The 17,554-nt window shown below is 38.1% G+C and overlaps 1 long non-coding RNA gene across 1 annotated transcript; it reads left to right on the top strand.

The window, feature by feature from the left end:
- On the top strand, nucleotides 14,219-16,562 carry LOC110397264. Its single transcript, XR_002437657.1, has 2 exons — nucleotides 14,219-14,500; nucleotides 16,382-16,562. It is a non-coding gene; the product is annotated as an uncharacterized LOC110397264 (long non-coding RNA).

Raw genomic sequence — 17,554 nt, 5'->3', positions numbered from 1 at the left:
TTTTGTGTACCCTGCATCACAGGCAAGGAAACAGAATTTTTAAAGTTCAATAATAGTTGCACTTTATCATCTAAACACACAAAATACTCCCCAGCAGTTTATCAAATGCAGAATCAACTCACAGCTGGGTTATCCCTAAACAAAGACTAAGGAATTAAGGACTATCCTCTTTCCTAGAAACCGCATCTCTGATTCAGAAGTGATCCTAAAAGCAGTGGCCTTCACACCTCCCTGAGAGCTCAGCAGGTGAATACTCAGGAAATGGTGGTGGTACAACCTCCTCCCCATTGAACATCCACAGAGGTTCCTATTCCACTCTCATTAATGGCATACAGAAGAGAGAAACAACATATTCAGTTAGGGAAACGTGCATATGTATCCACAGAAATCTGAATGTTGCCTACATGCAAGTCAACCAAGAACATGACCCTGTTATCGGCACCCAGCCAGTATTACTACTGACCACAGGTGACATGCTCAAGTAAGCACAGGATTTGCCACAGGAATACTCTAAAACACAAACACTTTCTGTGAAGTGCTTATCTTCCGAATCATACATCTTTTAATATTACTCCAGTTCTTGTAATAGTTATAAGCATATTATCTTGATTCCATTTCATCCTGTGATTTTTCATAATTACATGCCAAACTAAGAAGCATCCATTGTCCCACACTTAAATAATGGGGAAAAAATTAGTGAGAAGAGCGTTCTTGTTTTCAAAAGATGCTTGTATTGAAATAGCATATAGCAACAACAAAAAAAGTCATGCACTCTTTCAGAAAGGCAATTGCTAGATCATTATGCATTTCAGAAGAAACATTCATCAGATAGGAGCTAAAAGAAGTTTAAACTAGCAGTACTAGTGGATGTCAGCTCTGCAAAACTTGATACTAAGACAACTGTACTGTATCTGCAACACTAATTAGTACCTAACCAAGCATACTATGAATTCAAAAATGTTAATTAATCTTCACAATTTTCCCTGAAATATAAGGGATATTAATTGTGTTACAGTAAGAAACAGATTTAGAAGCTGTGCTAGGGCTGCCCAATGACAGGCAGGGCTAGGAGGGGGTGAGAGCACTCTGCATTCTCACACCACCCACCTCGCATCCACCCTGCCAGCACACGGATGACCACAGATCAGCTGCCTGAAATCTCACACTGGAATCTTAGATAGTTTTCCTTTATCCAGCCTCGTTATGTTTGGAGCAGACAGTGCATACTCAAATTTATTCATTAAAAAAGTTGTTTCAATCACTAATCCATGGCTACCTCTGGAATAACGATGGATTCAAGACAGGTGGAAGAAAACCAACAAGCATAATGTAAGCTGTAGAAGATCAAAAGAAACCAAAGAGTGCAATTAATTTCATCCATTTTTAGAAGTAATTGTCTTTGCACTTTATCGAAAATTTAATGAGCATTACTTCTCTAGCATGTAAAAAAGCTTTGTTCTTTCGACTTAATTGATTTGTAAACACAGTAGGAGAAGTGTATCTGAAGTTCAGTAACCTTGATAGTTGAAAGAAATGGGGCTTTCAGTGAGCGTAATGCAGGAGATGCCTGGAAATGTAACTATGAATTTGATTTCTCGTTCACTGAAACTCACGTGCATTATATGTGTTCTGCTGTTTCAGTTACTCTTTTTATATGCTCAAACTCTTTTCATACCTTTTTTCTCCTCCTCTTGTGATTTAGGCTTTTCATTTTGAAAAACTTCATAGCACATAGTGATTTGACAAAAAAAACAATGTGGATTGTACGGGTGGTGAGAGATTTTCCCACAGGAAAGATGATCTCTATCTTCCAGAAGGACAGAAAAGCAAGACCAGCCAGAGTTTTATCCATTGTTGTGTCAGATGACTAGCTTGAATTGGGTCAAAGGATTATGGGCTCAGTGCATCAGAAACACTGAACTGAGGCAGTAGAGAAAGGAAAGGAAAAGCTGGGGCTGCTGTCTAAGATGAAGAAGAAAATTATTTTCAGTGAACAAGTTAAGCCTGAGAAAAGTTAGCTTGATGTTTCATTTTTGCCCCTTAAGGAAAGATTTAAATCACTATTGTTCAGTATGCAAATTCCAGTTACAGCCTAATGAGATTCTGACAAAATATCCTATTAACACTAGAGGCTCTGTTCTAAGATTGTACTTACATATGTTGCTTATCTTTTTCTCATCAGGGTTCTTTTATGCCCCTGGATGAGTTTCTCAGCTGGATCATTGTAAAGCTCACAAATTATGGGATTGCTTACCTGTACTCTAGGAGATTAACTCACGTGTTCTGCCACCACCCACTTAGACTCTGTGGCAGTACGAAAACACATTTGTAATTCAACATACAAATCCACTTAAGATGGACTGGTGATTCAAATATAAATTGCAGATACAGTTTCCTGTTTAATATTGGTATAAATATTGCCTCCTTGCCTCTCCACTAAATTCTGCAATATCAAAGCCAGCTGATCTCCTGGGAGTTTACAGGGAGGCCAGGGAATAACATAACCATCTCATCTCCGCAGAGCTTTCAACCAGGAGAGGTGTTGTGATATGAGACTTCAAAATGAGCCTTGCGTCCCTGGAGAGAAGTTAGAATTACAACATGCAATGCTTCATTACCACGTGTATCACTTATAATGAGAAGGTAGTTATATTACTGAACTGGCATTATACAGGGTTATACGTGCACCACATAGATGTGGGTTTAGTGTTACGATATGTGGAGTGAAGGATTGGACGGAACACACACAGAATTTAGGCATTTATTTTCTTTTGCTATACACTTTTACTACTATTTTTATTATGAGCAGAAGTAGAAATCAATTTTGAAGCGTGGCTACTTAATTTAGACTACAAGCATTTTTGTTTTTAAAGTTATCACATTTCGATTTCTATGTGATATTATGAATAGCGATACTAAAATAAAATGTTAAAATATAAATGTCTTACAATCTATTAAAATCTTTTAAATGCTCATTTAAAAATATACCGAGCCAATAGCGCCTCACAAATCTTAATGAGGTGAGGAATATCTTCTCATTTGGATTAATTTCTTGAATGTTGGAAAAATGGCAATGAGCTGAAAAGCCAGCAAGTCTGTGATAAGGAAGCAGTAGGAAAGTATGTGATCTATTAATTCAGAAGTGTGGAAGCAGTGGATGCAGAATACCAAGTAGCTAAGTCAAGTTCCTGCTATGCATGTTAGGTGTTCAGCCTTCGCTGAATTCCAGTCCTCCTGATTTAGTCTAATTTGTCTGTTTTGACAACTGTGCCATGCATGTACATCCATTTTTAAATACAAATATTTGGAAAGCCTGACAAATGATGATGAAAATAATTAGTTACAATAAAATTAATTACAATTTCCTTTCTCAGAATTTTGGCTTCCAAAATAAATTTTGACATGTCTTTAAGAAAAGAACTGGAGACTACAACTGAAATTTATGTATTTTTTCTTTCAACTTAAAACCACCATTTTAAATCACTTTTTAAATAGGTCTTTTCCATTTGTGAACAGCTGTAAAATCTACCTATGGTTTCATCCGTCAAATATTGCATGGACTGTAATTTTCTGTCAGGAAGGTAAATCTGAAAGCTTTGAATATTGTCTTTTTGAAAACAGGTACTTGGAACATGATTAAAGCAGATAAAATAATCCTGCTGTTTTCACAAGATGTACTTCTTGTTCCCAAAAGAAGTGTTCCTGGCATTTTCCAAGTTGTTTGGCCTGTGTCAAGACCATGAGCCTGCCAGCTCATTGTGGCATTCATGGTGTGGGATGGAATTTCATTTTGCTGCCCTTAAATAGCAATGTCTTTTGGACTTTTCCTCCGGAGTAATTGGCCAAACTGACTCCTTTGACATGGGTCTCTTCCAAGCTGGAAACGGCAAAACAAATCTGTTGAGCAAGCTGATGCCAAGCCATTGTCTGCTTGGAGCCCTGCATAACACTGGGTGTAAAGTTGTTTTGTGTCATAAGGCAGCTTACAACTCGGCTGCATTCAGAGAACTCAGGCAAGTCTGGAATGCATGAGCATTGGTCACACACATACTTGGATGCAGAAAAAACATCACCAATCCCAGGCCACAAATGTTTAATGAAATAATTTTATCTGTGGCATCTGCAATCTTATTTTATGGTAAATAACTTTATGGAAGAGGATTTTATCCTATCTTCTTCATTCATGAGAGGACAACTCAGGACTGGCACATTAATGTAGCACATACACATCCTGGCACGTTCTGGCATGGTAGCCCTAAATCCATGGCATTTTTACTACTCTAGGGATCATCTGTACACATAGCAGATGAGGTTAGAAAAAGAAAATAAATTAGTAAACTAGGACACTTCCTAAAGAAAGGGAACTTTAGTACTTCTGCTCCTCTTAAAACAGGACGGGAGATAAACTGATAACAGGAATGGAGTGGAGGCTACAGAAGAACTACAGTTCTCAGACACAAATATTTCCCCAAGTATTTATTACTTATTTGCCCTAATGCAAAGCTAATTCATGTATTCTTACTCTGGTTTCCAGATGAAGTAAATATATTCATCTTCCAGTTATGCTTAATTTTTTTGCCCTTTTTTTCATCTCACTACAACTGTTATTGTGCTCTACGGGGTCAAAAAATGCTGCCCCTCATACATTTAAATGTAAAAAAAACATAAATAAAAAAGCAAACCATACACGTAAGAGTGAGGTCTGATAGGCTACTGAATCATCTTCCAGGAAATGGTGTAATGAAAATGAAGCTGGAAAAAGCATAAATATCAGAAGACAGAGGGATAGTCCTGAAAGAGATATATAAGATGAATTAAGTGGCCTTTTTTATTTCTGTACTTAAGTAAAATATCAGTGAGAGCATGACTTCAATAATACTGCACAGAAAGGTTACAAGCAATACAATACTTTAATCCTATTGTGTCTGAAATTTAATTGCAGTTTTTCACTGAAATTGAGGGAGGTAGAGTCAGATTAGATCCAGTCTCCGCTCAAACAAAGCAGCAAATAAATAGGTCACCCAGGTCTCAGTTTAACAACTCATATTAAAAGACAGGCATGTTTGCACTTTGAAACTCCAGAGAGTGTTTCTGGATTTTTAAATGCCAGAAAATCTGTCCCCGGTTATCACTAAAGATGAAAAAAATATAATTAATACTTGGGAAATAGTAGGTTTGATTTCTGTTTCTGTGCAAGGTAATTTTCATTTCATGCATATCCAATTAATATGCTCCATTTCCATTATGTGAATACGTCCTACTGCAGTTCTACTGTAGCCGAAATTTTCTTTTAGCTGCATTTTTACTGAAGGAAAGTTCCAGTACCTCTGGGGGCATAATGTCACCAATTAAAAAAAAAAAAAATTGCAACACCTTCATTAGCATCATCAGTAATAACTGACTATGGCTGCTAAGGTGAACCTCCTAAACTTGTGTTCAAGCTCAGCAGAAGCAAAAGGACCAGGTCTGTGTTTGGATGCATTGTCTATTTTAAGGGTAAACTTCAGTTCAGGAACAATCTATTACTTTGAGTATGCACAGCATCAGCATAAGCTTGGGTATGTATACACAGATGTCTATAGGTGGCACAGGGAAGTCCTGTGCAAGTACCCTTAATTCAGGAATTTAATATATTTCTATAGAAAAATCTTTGCTTATTTGAGCAACGCAAGAAGACAGGAGGACATAAAAACAACAGTCCTCAAGTGCTCCAAGGCAACTCAAGTTTTCCATTAAGATTTTTATGACATGTATGGTTCACTGACATAACAAACACTAAGGCACCATATAGAGCATATCTAGCCGTACAAGGAATAAAAAAAATAGATATGTTGCATATCAGCTTTCTGTTCAGTGGCCTCTTTCATTTTTGTTATTACTTGTGCTCTTCTGAGACTAATCCATCTAACCTGTTTGGCAAGCTGTGTCAATTTTTAAATGGTTTTCTTTACTTTTCCACACCCACAGTCTGTCCATCTACAGTAAATGGGAAATTTTCCCAGCGGTACACCAAGCTCTAGGGATAGAAATACTCCCAATATAATGATATAACTATATGAATAGCAAATCTGACTTTTACCATCTCTTTCTCATTACGTTCCCGCAAGCAGGTAACAGATTCTTACCACAGTGCATGCAACAGAGATTTCAGGAGTTCTAAAATAAATCTAGTTAACATTTAATAAGAATACTCTGGTGTAAGAATAGCCTAATAGATGCTCACCCTGAAAACTGTATTGAGCAACAACTGCTATGGGATACTTCTTATATTCAAGAAAATACCCATCTTCTTTTCTTGAGTTAGTAACAGATTAACAATGGGACTGGAATCTGATTGTCATCTGGACACTTTCAGGAGAAGTTAGTGACCAAAATCTACATCTAAATTGTTATTTCAGCCAAGAAACTGCTGAAAATCTCTGAGCAGAGTCATTTAAACATGATAGCAGTGCATTTCTAAAAGGTTGCAACAGCTAATAAAACTATTCATTGGACTTTTGAAGGTCATTTTCTTTAACACAGAAATGGCTCTCCGAAGGAGCAACAGCATCATAAAAACCAATATATTAGCTAAAATATGTTAAATCTACAAATTCAGAAAATCGCATATAAACAAGAGCTGGCTATTCAAAGAAGATATGCATGGCTACGATCATCTCTTAACAACTGCCTAAAATCTCTGTTTAAAGAAAAACACCAAGACCTGCTAGCACTCCCTTTCTGAAGCAAACAACAATTTGAAATTCAATCTGAGACTCAATTCAAAACAGGTCTGTAATACATGTGTTTATTTAGAACAGTACAGCACTGAGCACAGATGCATGTTCAAGTGAGATGACTCGTTTCAGTCTTCACTTTAATTTCTATTTACAACACAGAAAACCTAGACTCAGTCTGCAGCTACAGCAGGCAACCATTTAAAATCCATCAGCAGGATAGTGTTCTGTTTTAAAATGAACCAAAAGCTGCCTTTTGAAAACTTAATGTCACAAAACATATCTCTCACGGTATGTGGAAAAATGAGATTACTCCAATTAAACATGGGGGAAAAAAAAAAGCTCCTTAAAAAGGTTTCAGGTATTCCAGCTATTATTCATGAAAATGCAGTGCTTCCCAGCATCGTAGCTTATCAAGTGCAAACCAGAATCCTACATTTTAAATGAAATGATGTGTAAAAGTTGCTATCTTCGTGAACATGAGATATTAAACAATCTCAGAGAAGAATGTGCAAATCAATTTGATTCAGCAAAATAGGTTCTCCAGTATGCGAATATTGTGGATGCACTGAAACAACGCGTGTCAAAGAACAGTGCTGACTCGGACATTTTTCTAAACAAAGCACTCAATGCACACTCACCCTGATACAAGATATCTAACCTCATTTATACCTGGATTCCAGACACCAAGGATATTTAGATTAATTACCCATGTTGCATGTAAATGTATCACTTAGGTTTATTTTTACTTTTTTAGTTCAAAACACGTTTTTGTAAAGTTTAAGATATAATTGTTTTCTTATAACTTTTTTTTTCCCCAAATGAAAGCTCCGCTATCACAAATTATTGTATTGTTAAAAGGGTCTCAAATGAAACCAAATTATAACATCTCATGCTGCTGCTTGTCCTTTGGTTCCTATCCCAGGGAAGGGTCATGGCTCTGCACTGAAAACACAGTGGGATAATAAAACTGAAATGCTTCTTGTACAGCAAGCAACTATGTCTGACTCTTCATTTAAAAAAAATAATAACAACAATTTAAATGACTAGTTTTGTACTTACTGATTGCAGGGATTCAGTTCTCACACACAGCAAAAAAATACAAAGCTATCAAAACCAATGTTGCTATAAAAATGCTAGAATTCTAAAACCACCGTGGCTTTACATGGATGAAAAAATAAATAAAAACGTCATGGCTATGAGTGAATTAATATATATTTGGATTTTAAAAAAACAGATGCTAACTAATAGTTTTGAATGGGTATATTAGAGTTACGGGTTCAGATGTGGTCACAGTTGTTTATTTTTTATACTGTCTTAACAGTATTTGTAGTAGATTCATGTATACTATATATAGGAACATTATAATTAGCAGATAATAAAGTAATTCAAATACAGAGAATGCACGCTGTAGGGCAGTACTGTCAATAAACGCTATTATGAACCATCAAAACTTGATATATTCCATTCTACCATCAAAAGTATAGGCTAAAACTCATGCTCCTCATGACGCATGGTGGCCATTGCCTTTACTAGATTGCCTGTAGATCGTAAAGAGCTGTGAACCAATGACCTCCCACCAGCAGAAAACTACATCACTCTTCCTGCTGCTCCCAAAGCCATTGGGCCACTGATATCGCAAAGAGACTTGATGGAAACATCTGCTGACATGGCTTGGCCTGCACCACAGTGGTTCAGGGCTTCAGGGTAAGATAAAGACAGAGCATGGCTCACAAAGGGAAGCAAAGGTCTGCTCTGTGCACCGTAGTCCTGGCAACCACCCTAGTGCACACTGCCTTTTTCCCCCCAGTCCAAGAGTGTCACTTTTTCCCAAAGAAGATCCATGGCCAAACAAGCCCTTGCACGTGAAAGGAGATATATTACAGCACTATCTGCGGTCATCTGCATTCATGTATGATGAATAACCATAAGGCATATCCATTCCTAATCATTTTAGTGTGTTAGAGAAGAGAAATTACATGGAAGAATTAGCCTACCTCTCCTCTGTAAAATCTCCCAGTTTATTTATTTTTAATTTGGTGGGTATTGGTGAGCAGATGTATAACCTTAAGTCCAGCTTCTGCTGATGTTCTGCTGACACTGTAATGGCATTCGGTTGCTAAGTAGCACAATCAAATACTTTAAAAGCAATTACCTAAAGTGCACGCTAGTAGCATGATGCTGGATATAAATACAAGGTCAACCTCCCCGACATCTTACTTCACGATCACACGCTGCTTCAGTCCGTTCACCTGATTTCCTTCCACCCACCTCGGAGCTTCCTGAGATTTTCATATAGTCTACATCAACACTGCTCTCACACTGGGGGAAGGTTCTGCATGCAAAAAACACATGGCGTTTTAGGGGGCTGCTATCTTGCTTCTTAATGGCAGCTGTAATAATTAAACAACACTGACGGTCCAAGCAACTTGCCCAAATAACATCAGAGAGGACCCTCTGCTTTCTCTGTTCCTAAGAGGAGCCCTGCTGGAGGTAATCATTTGTCAAGGTGGAAAGAGTTAATGACTGTGGCCCATTAACATTGCATCAGTTAAGTTGTGCAAAAAGTAAAAATAAAATATAATAAAAACAACAGTTCATCTCCTGATCCTGAATGCTGTAGTTTCAAAGTTGAGAACAGTCCTTGCTAGCAGACTTGGTGCATAAATAAGGACAAACCTTAGTCTTCCATAAAAGGTGAAGTCTCAAGTTACTACTATTGGGAAATAGCAGATTATTCTACTTAAATCCTTAAATAGTCACTTAATTGTCAGGTCAATTCCAGTCCTATTGTAAGAAGGAACAGACAAAGAAAAATATGTCAAAGCATTAAAATCATTTTTAGCTGATCTCTAGAGATAACAAACAGAAGTGAGATGTGAATTTTGATCTAAAGACAACTCTTAACTGGATGATCTTTTTGATTAAGTCCTTTAGACAAGACTAACTTTTTTTTTTAATAACACAACACCTAGAAGACCAGTCTTTACTCAGTAGAACAATAAAAACTTTACACTTTTTCAGTAACATTTCTCATCACATGAACATAAAGAAATCAATGGAAAGTACTCAAAGGACCAAAATAAGCAGCTATGAATCAAAGTTCTTTTGCATATGCAAAATATCTTAGAAATCTGTGCAAATTATCTCACAACCTTGCAGTAGAGACTGCATAATTAAATTGCTGCCATTATATCTCCAGCAATATTTCATGTATTATCTTGAATAATGTTTTTCTTACCCATCTGATGAATTTTGGCTGAGACAACAATAGGGGCTCTACTCTCTTCTTTCTCTGAAACCACTTACTTGGGGCTTGAAACTTCTCCCAGCCTGCTGCCAGAAACATACACTATTCCCACAGCTGACTCATAGTTCAGCAGCATGCTGGAATCCTAATCAAGGCTCCTAGCCCCACATCGGACTCCTACAGACAGGGGGATATCACATGAGCTGAGGGGGCAGCCATTTGAGGCTCAGAAACTTGAAGGAACAAGTATTGGTAACTTGCTGGGAAGGGGTTCACAATTTTTTTTTCTTATATCACACTAGGTAAGTGACAAAGAACCTACCAGAGAACATATGTTCTCTTTTCAATGACAGACAAAAGAGACAGCTTGAAGAGAACTGGCAAGAAATAAAAAAATAAAATTAAAAAAAAATTAGTTGCATACTTCAGTTTAGCGGGGTGGGAAATATCCCAGCTGAAATACATTCAAGCACCGTATGGTCGTACATGTGCACTCCCATGCACTTGTCTCTAATTCTTCATTAAATAATCAATTGTGTAAAATTGCTCAATTTTAAGTCTTCAAAGTAAGTTAAAGTGTAAATCATGGAACAACAATTTTCTGTAACTCTAATCTTCCTATATTTTTGAGATTCAAGACAGGATAAATCTACAGATTTTGTCCACTCAGTTTTTCAAAGGCTACTGTAATCATTTAGTCCATTGTCATGGTTACATCTAAACACAATTTTGAATTTCATCATGTATAAGTAATCTTCAATATTGCAAAACTCATGCTAGAAGCATACACAATAACTCACTGTGAAGCTACAAGTGCTTTATGCTTTATTAGCCCCATTTGTCTTCTCACTGAAATTCTGCTCCATTGACTAATGATGTATATAGCTCCATCTGGCATGTATGTGCCACTGAAGCTACCTGGGTCCTGTTCATTAGTGAATTGTGCAGCATTTATGACTTTGCACACATAAAAAGTTCAGGACCCTCCCAAAGGGTCTAACATGTTCCAGCTTTACAATACCCCAAAGTCTTCTTATTTTGCATGGCAATAACTCACTCACTTCTGTGACTGGAAGGTAGGTTGGACAAATAAGAAGGGTAATTCTCATTTAATGTGTAGATATGTCTAATTTCAAAAGACAAAAAATATTATTAAAAAGCAAGTGTAGTTCAGGTGAACTCACCCATGCCTCTAGCATAGCTTCTTGCTTAAAAAAAAAAAAAAACAGTGAAGACTGCTAACAAAATAACCATATATTTGATATATTATATTGACCAACACAATTTCCTACATTTACTGTGTCGGTATTTGATCCCTTAGGATTTAAATTCATAGACGATCACACGCTGCTTGCTAGACCACAGTATTTCTGCTACTTTTGAGGTAAAAGCACGTGGCCAAAAGTCTAGATACAGAAATTCACTCAAACTTGTCGAGGTTTCTGCATTCATTAGGGAATATATCTTCATTATTGCATTAGTTGGTATACATCTTTATGCTTTTAGAAGTTTAGGATGAATATCAATGCTCATTAAACCATCAGACCAGTCATTCTGGCTAGAACTAGGTATTCTGAGCCAACAGCTGCCCTGACTTACAGCCAAAAAAGGTCTGTCCATTGGAACTACACTGAGAAGTTGAATACAATTGAAGAGATAAAGAGAAAGATAATTTGATTCTGTTCTGGGAGATGATTTTCCAGCCTTCCTGTTATTTCATACCTTCATTTGATGAAGTTTCAAAATGCAGCATCCACTTGCTAAATGTCCCCTTTTTCTATTTTAATTACAGTTACATACATAACAGACTTTCTTTATTTCTCCCTAGCTCCACTCCCCCACCTTTCTGAAAAGGAAAAAAGGGCAAAAGAGAGAAGCAAAAAGAAAACAAACCAGTAAATAATTTTTCCCTAGAATTCAGCAGCAGTAACACAACAGTCTGAATATAACAAAGGCTGCATGGTTGAATGATAACTTTTTTTGAAAGTCATGACACATTATCCTACTTTCATCTTTGCTGCTTCACAGTTCTTCAGTAATGCCCCACTCATGTCCCAGGGAACTTGATTCTCTCTCCCTTCACTGCAAACCCCAGACACTTACTGAGAACTATTCCTTAGCAGGACAGCAGTCTCCCAGTGGTGACTGAATGAGGACCAAGTACAAGCGCCCATTACACCAGTGAGCACTTCTGGCAACTCTACTAACCCACCCACACCTAAGCATACATATACCTACCTAACAGCCACTGCAGAAATGCATCTTGGCCAAATACAAGACCATCGTGACCACCCTTATTGTGCCATTTGCATATATGCACACCCACACAACACCTTCACATGCAATGTAAGGAAGAGTCCTACGTGTGAGTGAGCTATGGTCAGCATGGTGGGCATCACACCACAGTACTTCAGAGACAGTTGCATAGGTGGCAAGGTACAATGCTCACATAAATGGAAAAATACTATGGCTTTTTATGTGCTTCAGGATGGAAGTACCTTTGTTTCACGTTTCGCAGATTATTCACCAAAACTACACAGGCATCCAGTTCTGACAGCAAAAGACCAGAAACTGAGGAGCTACAGCCTAGAGTGTGTCAACATCATCATTCCCACCACTGACATGATGGAGGACTCCCCACAGACTGGCTGCACGCTCTCCTTTCCCCACATTCCTGGGTGGGTATAGCTCCCTGAAGAGTGCTGTTCTTTGACTACAAGATCATTTTTCTTCAGCCTGAATTTATGCTGCCCAGTCTTCCTTTCAGAGTGCTGCATTGCATAAATTATGAGTTGAAGATTTGGGTAAGGAAGATGAGAATTTATTTAAGAGAAAGAAAATTATGTGAGAATATCAGTTGATATATAACAGGGCTTCAGCCATTCTACGAGAATTAAGTGTGTAAATCTGTGCATGTCTGCCATAAAAATGTTTTCACTTTTTGCATACCATGGTTTTTATGCTGAGCTCTAATTATCTTTTAATATGTAAAACTGGAATGATTAATATAGCTTAACACATTACACAGGATCTCATCTTTGCAAGACAGCTTGCTTTCTGTTTATTCTCATCGAGATGTTTAATGAAGTGACTGCCATACCACACAAGTAGATGGGTTAAATGAATCAAACACAACATTTTGCCTAATGAGAAGAATTTACAGAAAACTTATGTAAAGGTTAGACTAAAAAATAATAATAATAACCACAGAGATATAACAGCAAGAATTCACAAGGCCTGTGTTCCTCAGGAAATTAGAAATCCTTATGAAAATATAATGATCAAAAGTGTCACACAGAGGAACTCTCAGTAATTATCAAAAACTTCAATGTTGACTGTAAGCTGTTACTCTGAAAAGCCTAAAACCTGCATCTTTTTATTTTATCACTTTTCCAAACACGTACGACTACATGAAGACTGAAACTGCTGCCAGAATTTTTTAGAATGCTACACCGAAATGGTTCACATGAAAGATGTTAAGCTTTTCCACCTTGCCAATATGGGGGTGTTTAAGATTCTCGTGGTATCACTACAGCCCAAGAGCGAACATTCAGCATAGTTCCCTTAATGACATTATCTACATTATGTAAACGTCAGTGTTACTGTTCCACGTGGTTCATGAGCATGGTGAGATCCCACGGGCCTCAGGCTCGGATGTCTGCAAGGGATGCAAGGCAGCACTATCTCTCCTGGACTTCAGCAAAGGTAGAACTCGCTACATTCCTGGCAAAGCAAGAAAACCAACCTACAAGCAACTAGGACCATCAGCAATTCAGTAAATGTTGGCTTTGGGTTTTCTGAGGACCAGTGGAATATAGTAACATCTCCATATTTGAAGGCTAACCAATTCAGGTTATTGTCAAGAACAACAACAACTCAGCCATAACATAGTTTGGTAATACTCAAACTCAATTAATTACTTTTGGTAAAATAAATAAATAAATAAATAAACACGTACTTTGAAAGAATCACCAAGAAAAATAAATCTGAAGCTCAGGCATAGAGATGGGACAGAACCTTCTCCAAATCTGGAGCATGCTCTCTCCAACCTGAAGCCTGAGACGTGCGCTGTCCTCTGCCTGTCCCGAGAGCCACTGTGATCAGGACAAGGAGCTCACCCTGTGGAAATGGTCTGGTGTGAAGCTGGAGCTGCTCCAGCTGCCTCAACTTTTGTGAGATGCCACTGCCAGGTGTGGCCAGGGGCTCCAGCTCTGTGACAGCATCGCTAATTCCAGAATTTCAGCAACTCGACAGAAGATGCATATGCTGATGGGGTTCCAGATGGCCACCATGCCCATATTAACAAGAATTCCTCTTCACCTGCTCAGGCCACAAGCTGATATACACAATATATGAGGCTAAGGAGCAAGCAAAGGGGAGGAAACAACTGGAAATGGATTTCTTTCCTCTTTTAACCAGAAACACTCTCATCTGTCTACAGCTTCCCACTGAAGAAATGGTACATGATAAGGAAAATATAACATCACAGATTAATTACAGCAAAAGTACGGCTCTGTGCAGCTCTGTGCGTTAGGTAAGTACACACTGTAAACAGTAACAGACTAGAACAACGAGCTGAGTGGAAGCGATTGCCTGTAATTGTAGGTTGACATCAAAATTACTGGCTTCAAGATTGAATTCGGTGATAATGTAAATCACTCTCTGTTATTCTTTACTTAGCAGACTGTCTTATGAACTGCCTGAAAGAGGATCGCTTTCCTCTGTAAAGAAAATGAAGTGAATTCATGGTATTTCCCACTTTCATTAAGGTTTTTGTCACGTGACTCTGTTAAGGTGAAGGGTTGGGGGCTGCTTTTCAACATTTCTTTTACCATCTCTGTTGTTAATATAGACCAATCTCCACTGCAGCTGCAGGCCCATTCCTTGTCAATAAAAGCAAGCCCTGGTCACCTTTCCAGCAGTCCCTGTGAGTGACGTGCTTTTATTACTGCTTTGTCCTCGCAGGACCAACATTTATTAAGAAAACCCTTGTGATTCCGATCGCCCACTGCGGTTACACATCACATCTGAGGGTTTGGTGTAATTGCACAGGATTTCTGTCTTGCAGCTCTTTCACAGCGAGCAGAAGAGCAGCACATGCTTTGGAAGACAGATGTAAAACTCCCTCACAGCCGCCTGTGTCATGGGAGTTCCTTATAACCAACCAACAACCCAACCGCGGCTAACGCGCTTCTGATCACAAAGCCACCTCTCTGTAAGATCCATCTTTCTAACGAGTAATACAAAGAGAGAGGGAAAAAAGACAGCAGCAATACAGACACAAAGGCTGTTTTTATACTCGCGTTTTGGCTCAGAGCAGCAGAGCAATTTTGAAGCAAATCCCTGATCCTCTCCACTTACTGTAGGCTGGTGTGGTTCGCAGAGCATGATTTGGTGAGGGCAAATTCAGCTCCCTGCAGAGCAAGCTGCATCCTTCGCTCTCCTGCAGGTGCAGAATGAGTGCTCTCCACCTCTAATGAGCAGTCAGCCATCAGATAGCCCCCAACGACAGCCTGGTGGGGATGTTTGGCCTAGGGCACCAAACTAAACATTTTAAGCATAATTATGCCACGTTTGGCACAAGAAAAAGCAAAATCAATTTCAAGATCTGCAGAGCACTTTCATGCGCATGACACTAAATTGCTTGGTTCAGCGCTGCTGGCAATGCCTGCAACTTGGTTCCCATGGACCAAGAAATGTGTTTGTTACCACTCTCCAGTAATTAGTTACAACACACCTCAACACAGCTGAGTGCCAGAATACAGCATCCTTCTAATGGAGGGTAAGCAGAGGCAAAAAGCCTTTGGAGATAACCCAGAATAGTAATTACTTAATACCCAATTGATCAGAACATGAATGAAATAAACAGCATGGTTCCTGGCAGCATGATAGGCATTATGGAAAGCACCTTAGTTATTAAACAATCAAGTAACACTTATCTAAGGAGCTCACAGCACCAGACAAGAGCCTGAATAGCTAAAGAGGAAAAGGCACAGGGTACAGGCAAAAGCTATTATCTTGTCAGATCTCTATGAGATTTCTAGAGATAAGTTTTAAAATGTTCTGTATTACTCTGTCAAAAAAAAGTAAATACTCTGGCTGTAACACTGGTGCTACATGACACCACACATCAGAAAACAAAACCAGCAAGGAAAGACACACAAGATGTAATGCTGATTTCAACCATAAATTAGATAAAATAAACCCCACTAATTACTATAATCCTTCAATTTACAAATATAAAATATAAGTGGATTATCAGGCTCCTTGTTTCTGAAAGTTAGAGTTACACTGGCATTTAAATTATCTACTATCAGGAAAAAAAATTAGACAACATCAGAACTATTTAGCTGAGACTCAATCTACTTTACTTTGGCCAACACACGGCAAATTTCTACTTAATTTTTATTCACAGGAGTCTCTGTTCAGAAATGCCTCGATCTGTGCTCCAATCAATTCTAGGCAACAAGTGAAAAGCTGTGGCCGTAAAAATGTTGGTCAAATCTGCATGGTCCAAGTTGCTACAACGTAGTACTTGATCTTGAGAATGGCTAAGAATCTCATTAAAAAGCTGATAACCCCAGCTTCCGTACAAATCAAGACTACATACAGTTATTTTGCAGACCAAGCTTTTTGTAGGCCTGCACAAAAAACAGACAAAGCATAACCTATTAAAAAAAGTTTGAAAGCATTGTTTTCTATCTCTGAAGAGAAAGATAGAAAGAAATTGTACAGAAATTTGACAGCATCATTTACTTCCAACACGCCTACCAGCTTAAAAATTATGTAACATGAAAAGAAAAATATTATACCAGCAGTAAGGTAAAATAACATGTTGTTTTAAAATAGATGCAGATAAAATACCTCTGAAATCAGCATCAAAGACATGCTTAGCAGCAAAAGTACACAAATGCTCTACAGAAGGCAGGTCATGTAGAGCTGTATCCTACCATGTAAACCAAAAACAACTGCCATAGCATCTTTTGCTTGTAACATCTATACAACTGATGATTCTCACACCTCTCTGTCCCAAATACTCATCAGCGTCACTTTGCCTCTACTGTTCTTTGTCAGATATACACCATCTGAATAACTCAAGTGTCAACCAACTTAAAAAAACACATTTGCAATTTCAGCACAAGTCGACACATGCCAAACTGAAATCAATCCCAAAGAATTTAAAAATATCACTTCTTCAGATCCACATGATTCTTAAAAATCATGCATATCGGTTTATATATTCACATAGTGTTTTATCAATATGGAATAACATAACCTGCTGTCATGAAATGCTTGAATGCAAAGGAAGACAAGAGGAAACAACATGAGGGAAAACATAGAATGACAGTCAGAACATGTTGAGTGAAGAGTGATTACTGGCATGTTCAGCTAAGAAGGAAAGATTTCTGGTGTGAGTACATTTTGAGGAAAACAGAGAAATGGTAGGAGAAGAGGGAATGCAAAACTGTAACAAGAAGAGTACAGTAATGATAAAAACTACATGTACTGGAACCACAGGAAAATAGCACCAAGGTGAGATAGCTGGAAAGGCCTGCTAATGAGGGAGGGAGTAAGGATTAGCTTCAGC

Source organism: Numida meleagris, chromosome 4 (genome assembly GCF_002078875.1).
Source record: "Numida meleagris isolate 19003 breed g44 Domestic line chromosome 4, NumMel1.0, whole genome shotgun sequence".
Taxonomy (NCBI): Eukaryota; Metazoa; Chordata; class Aves; order Galliformes; family Numididae; genus Numida; species Numida meleagris.
Note: the sequence above shows the minus strand (reverse complement) of the source record. Positions and strands in the feature narration are given on the sequence as shown.